Source organism: Scomber japonicus, chromosome 18 (assembly GCF_027409825.1).
Source record: "Scomber japonicus isolate fScoJap1 chromosome 18, fScoJap1.pri, whole genome shotgun sequence".
NCBI lineage: Eukaryota > Metazoa > Chordata > Actinopteri > Scombriformes > Scombridae > Scomber > Scomber japonicus.
The window spans coordinates 10,561,662-10,568,187 of NC_070595.1; positions in this window are offsets into that span (position 1 = coordinate 10,561,662).

Genomic DNA, 6,526 nt, shown 5'->3' on the forward strand with positions numbered 1-6,526 from the left:
TAATATTACAAAACAAAAAATACATTTCTGAGATATATCAGGGATATGAACAATTAACACAGGGACACAGGATTGGGTTTAAAGTGAACTAAAGTACAAATTTCCTTTGCTTATATTCACAAGTGATTCACAATGTTAAATAAGGATATACTCTTTCTTTGAGTTTTAAAGGTTGAGGTTATTATAATTTCAAAAAACCTTCCCCAAATCCCCAAATCTCTCTAGTTTGTCTCCATTTAGCTTGTTAGTTTGATTAGACCTCAAAAAAGATGTAGTTGTTGTCCAATGAGGGTCTGGTATTTATTTTCCACAATGAAGAATATTTTCTTATTATCCTTATATAGTATATATAAAAAATGTCTGTTCAGTAAGTTTCACGTCACTTCTTGCACCCTCTGATGGCTGAAAAGAGAACAAATTGTTGGCATGAATTTACCAGATGAGGTAGGGTGATGATGATGGCTATGTGTTGCAGTGAGTTTGTTTGTTTCCAGGACTCCTCTGTGTCCCTCTGAACATTGTCTGTGTTTAATATCCATGTAATGATGTGGGATATTAGAGAGAGAAACAATTAGTGCCAAAACATCTGCCTGTATCTGATCAGTGTTAATAGCTGAGAAAAGAGTGAATGTAATAAACAGTATGACTGGATGAAAGTTGTAAATATAGAGAATTAAACGCACTCAAGGTAGTGAAGAGCCTTTATTTTCATTCATGCAAAAATTTCTATAAAGTATCACACTCAGATATTTTCCAGTTGTATTTAGAAAAACTAGAGTGCCAGTCTCCTTTATTTCTTTATTTATTTCTTTTCATCCAACACAGAAGCAGCACAGAGCAGAGCTGTCTCATCTTCTTAGTTTCTCCACAGTTTCTTGTGAATTTTATGAATTTTTCAGAGATAAGAGGATCTCCTGTCACAGCTGGGCTACAGCATAGTTTATACATTATGAAGAAAACAGGCCTCAGTGTTGAAGCCATAAAGTGCACTACATTATGTAGGTGACGGTTTGAATGGAGCCTAACGTTAGTGCTGTTTGAAGAATGGTAGGATGCCATTTGGGAGCTAACCTCATTACTGTATGCATGTCCCGCTGTGCTGATGGTGCCATATTGCCTGAGGCCTCTCTCCACACACTGTGTCTATCTCTCAGTGGGCTGCTCCTGGATTTGAAGGTGTTTTTAGTTATTTTTGGTTGGATGTGTCATTAAAGGACATAAAAAGTCTCTTTCCCTCTCTTTCTCTTTCTCTCTCTCTCTCTCTGATAAATACTACATGGCTGTTTTGAGAGAAGATCAAGCTACTTAAAGGTGCCCTGTTAACTTTACATTCACTGTTCCTCACCAAATTAACTTTAAATCAAGCATTGTTTACATCCATCCTATTATCTTGCAGTATTCTCTGCCTATACTTGTGCATTGCCATGTTTCTCGCCATATTACAGCCACCTATAGATCAGTGGATCAATTGGTTGACCTGTGTATCATGTCACTCACATGCACAAGGGACCAATTCATACAAAATTGTTCCAGGGCGCTAGTAGAGGTCAAAAACTCCACAGGGAACCTTTAATGTTTAATTTATAGTTCTCAAACTAATTAAAATTGAGGGGAAAGTTGCTTATTTGCTCTTGAGAGTTAGGTGAATATGAAGCTACATCCAGAAGTTAATTAGCTTAGCTTAAAAGATTGGAAATTAGCCTGGCTCTGTCCAAGGTTAACAAAATCCACCTAACAGCACCCCTAAAGTTCTTTAATAAAAACATAAAATGTTGTTTGTCTGATCCGTTAAACAATCAAACTGTAAAAATGACCATTTGCTGTTTTAAGTGCCAGATGACTTCTTTTGGTGGTGTCGCCAGGCATATTTTGTAAACTTTTATACAGAGCTAGGCTAACTTTTCTCCTTTGTTTCCAGTTCTGCTAAGCTTGGTTAGCCATAATCTTCTACATCTTATTGACCACTTGGCAAGTAAACAGGTACAACAAGTGTATTTCCTAAAATGTCAAACTATTCCTTTAAGATGAAATAATTAATTGCAGAAGCAGAACATAAACCTGGCTTTTGCATCATGTGAGTCAAATAAAATAACAAGCATAAGTGAGATCCTCCAAACTGGTTATCTCATGAAACAAGTGTTCCTTGAAACCAGCATAGTGATGATTAATAAGCAGTTTTACTGTAAACTGTACAGTGGAGAGAATAAATCTTGCATAATGATGATGATTAATTGTTTAAAACATACAAGATTAGGTGTTTTTGAATTCACAGTCTATGATGAAGTTGATTTTCCTCCCTACTGAATTCCATCAGAAGCGGTTTCATAATGACTATTTTTGGCTGAACACTTACGTGACTGCATACTATAAATGTCAGGATGATGTAAGAGGGAGAGATTAGATTGTGTAATTACAATGATTCTATGAAAAAGCCCAAACTAGAAATGCAGTACAGTGAGAACTATTTGGCCTTTTTGCTGGTGACATTATCTGTGCATAGACTGATGAGCCAAAACATTAAAACCACTGACAGGTAAAGTGGATAACATTGATTATCTTGCTACAATGGCACCTGCTCTGAGTGATGGTCTGCTGGGCAACCTTGGGTACCTGGCATTCATGTGGACATTACGATGACACGTATCACCTACCTAAACTGTTGCAGAACAAGTACACTTCTCCAAGGCCACAGTATTCCCTGATAGCAGTGTCCTTTTTTTTAGCAGGATAATGCATCCTGTCACACTGCAAAGATAGTTCAGAAATGGTTTGAGGAACATGACAAAGACTTCAAGGTGTTGCCTTGGCCTTCAAAATTCCCCAGATCTCAATCTGATCAAACTTCTGTGGAATGGTCCTGAAAAACAAGTTTGAACCTTGCAACTTACAGGACTTAAAGGATCTGCCACAAGATACCAGAGGACACCTTCAGAGGTCTTTTGGAGTCCACGCCTTGACCAGTCAGAACTGTTTTGGCTGTGTTGTGTATCGACGTCCCTTTCTTTGGTTGTTCAAAAAAAATTTCAGAGTCTCAAAAATCACCAGGAATCTTCAAAGCTGAGTACAGTAGAGTTTTATTGCTGGCAGTAAATCCTGAGACCATATACACAGACAAAGTTTATGAGGAATGATCTAACATACAATGTCTGTGTCCTCTTTTATACCCAAAACCTGGAAGTGGAAATACCCAACTCCTTCTATGGCCTCATGGTGTCATCCAATCCTTACTCTGCCAATAACTATACCTCAACTGTTGACACGGGTATTTTTCCTTGGTGTTACCCGCCTCCTTCTTTCTCTGATATCAAGGCTGTTCCTGACACTGATATCTCCTTATCTGTTTTCCTTGGGATTTTTAAAACAAGGTATTTTCCTCAGAATACATCATTAGCTTTCAGTAACTCTGGCCTTAGTTTTTTTTAAACAAAGTTTCCTTCTTGATATATCCCTTTATGTTCGGTTTCTCTTCTTACTGCATTTTTTTTTAAAATAACAAAATTGTTGTTGGTTACATGATTCCATTCGTGTGATTGGTTACATTTCACATCCATAGGGTTTCCAACACAGCAAATTCAATTTATAAGTGAACATTCAATCAGCTGCTGTGGAATAACATACATTTCCACCTCTTATTATGACCCCTTCACATTTGATTATCATTCAGCAAATACAAGAATCGTTGTCAGTAACTACTTATCTTAATTTTACTCCACAACTGCATGATGGGGACCAACACAATATTTGACAGGTGGTTTTAATGATGTGGCCGATCTGTAGTGTGACCCAAGAATTCAACAAGCAAGTAGAGACAGTTTAACTCTGATTCCTGATTCCCGTGACCACACTTGGAAAATGATCTTTGGCTTAGTATTAGGAGATCTAATATTTAACAAGGATTGGATACAGACCTTTTAGTGTTTAATTCCAAAGAAAAAGTATTGCTCAACCTATCAAAATACTACTAATATCCTCTTTCAACACTTGCCAATTTGTGAGAGTACTGATGCCAAGAAAGTAATTTTTGCTTTTATGATCATGCTTTGGGTTTTTGGTTTACATAAGATTCTGGATTTTCCCGAAACTGTGTCTGTTTCTGCTCTGTGTCATACCCATCAGCACTCAATAAAACACTCTTTTACATCTTTGTCTCCCGCCTCCATGTGTTGCTGATGTGCTTGCTTGTGTTTACCGTTGCTATTTCTGCTCTTACATATTTAGATATCAGAAAAAAATGACTTTGTCTTCACATCTTATGGTTTAGATCAGAGCTCCTTTGTCTTCTTTGTCAAAACAGGAAGCAACCACATTCAGTCAGACAACCCCCCCCCCCCCCCCCCCCCGTTTTAAACAGCTGTGAACCAAACAGATCCACACCATAAAACCTCAAACCTCACAAAATCTTTCTTCTGTTTTTTTTTTTTTTTTTTACAAATCCAGCTGTTATTTTACAGTGTGAATATTTAATTTATGAGATATGTGGGCTTGTGTGAAACTGGAAACATTAGTGGATGAGCACATCACTTCTTCAGAAGCCTCTTTCTGATAAGTTTGTAAGAGTTGGGCAACAGACAAAAACAGGATGTCTCCCCCTCAGTCCTATCACAGCAAGCTTCTGTTCTGCTGAAGTGTCCTTGAGCAAGAATCTGAATACCTTCCAGCTGGAAGAGGCTACAGGAAGATGTGAACTGATGTGATCACAACATGAAATGAAGTCAGTAGTGCATGACAGAAATCTGTAGTAGCAGCTCATATCCAGCAGAGAGAGCTGCTGCTTGAAGAACAGCATCAAGGTTCATATACTGTAGCTAGTGGTCGAGAACATCTGTGATCAGAAGTTGTGGCTTTATTTAGCTTGACATGTGTGTCAGACATCCCCAGAGAGTGAAAGAAAGATGCTCTCATAAAAATAAATTCACTCAGTTTTGACCTTTTACCATTCTGTTGCTGTACAGTTTCTCTGCCCAGGAAACATAACTACGACCAGACAGAAATCATTTAAATCAATCACATCCTCCATTTGGTTTATAGTGTTATTAGAGGTCAGTGTGTTCTGGTGGAGTTGCCCCTCTGGTGCTCTAATGGCATGTGTGTGTGTGTGTGTGTGTGTGTGAGTTCATGTGTGTGCATGTGTGGGTGTTTGTGCATCTGCGTGTGTTTATTCGTGTGTGTCTGCTAATTTTGGATGTGGCTGCAGGGAAAGAAAGTCTCTGGCGTGTGACAGAGTGAATGATCATTAGTCATTCTGCTCCACATATTGTAGGGAGGAGGAGAGGAGGAGCAGGAGCAAGATGGAGGAGACAGAAGAATGCAGAAAGAGAGTGGAAGAGGTCTGTTCTCCACTCTGAATGTTTCTGCTCCTTAAATAGATTGTAATGTCCCAGTATGATTACCATCAACAAAGGATGATTGGTCACTTTTTTACATCACACTAATGATACTATTGTGATGTTTCACAAAATGAACAAGTTCCCCAAAAAAACTCCAACTTCCTCTCACAAAGTGGGTGATAGATTTGTCTCCTTTTTTCAAGCAATACAAATGTTAAAGGAATATCACCTCAGCATTTTTATATAATGCATTTATTAATATAGTATTTATAGTATAATATAGGTATTTGCTTTCTTTACAGTTAAGTGAGAAAACTGATACCACTGTCATGCACATATGAAGCTACAGCCAGGAGATGGTTAGCTTAGCTACTTAGCTAGCCTGGCTCTGTCCAAAGATAACAACCCCTAAAGCTCACTAATTAAGAAGTTATAACTTGTCTTATTAATCCATACATACTGTCAGGCTAGCTATATGTAGTTTACTGCTGTGTACTGTCTTTATGTTTTATCAGAAGTCCAAGCAAACAAATTAGTACATTTCCCAAAATGTGAAACTGTTGCTTTAAATATGCACACTGACAGTTTGATCATTTATTTCACGTCACATTAAGTTTGTATTTCACAGCTTGCTGAGCTGTAAAGGACGTAATATTGAAAGACCTGAGAAGTGAACACCATGTTTATGATGGAGATATGTGGGAAGAATGTGTTTAGACCTCCCATTTTTTTCTTTTTTTTCTTTGTAATGCATTCACAAGTCAAAATACAGTCTGAACAAAACTGACTGATCCCTCTCATGCATCAAGCAAAAAATGACTGTTCCCATCATATATAACTAAAATGATTGGTACAAATTTGAAGCACAATACATGGAAGTCAAGTTTGTATAGGGGCTGTTGTCTGCAGGACTCATATACTTTGGATTTAAATCACTGGACACACTTATTTTGTACTATTTAACTGGATGCATGAATAAACCTCCTTATGTAACAACAACTGTATTAAAAAATCAACGGAAAGGCAAAGTGCTTAAACACTCAAACAGAGACAGCAACAAGTAGATAAGCTTTATGGATGTAAGGCAGCCTCTCATTAATCACTTGCTCAGTCCTTTAAGTGACCTAATCCATAAGGGGAGAGACATTGAACTGTTTATGTAAAACATTTCACAAGTGGATTTGCTTGTACACAATAGT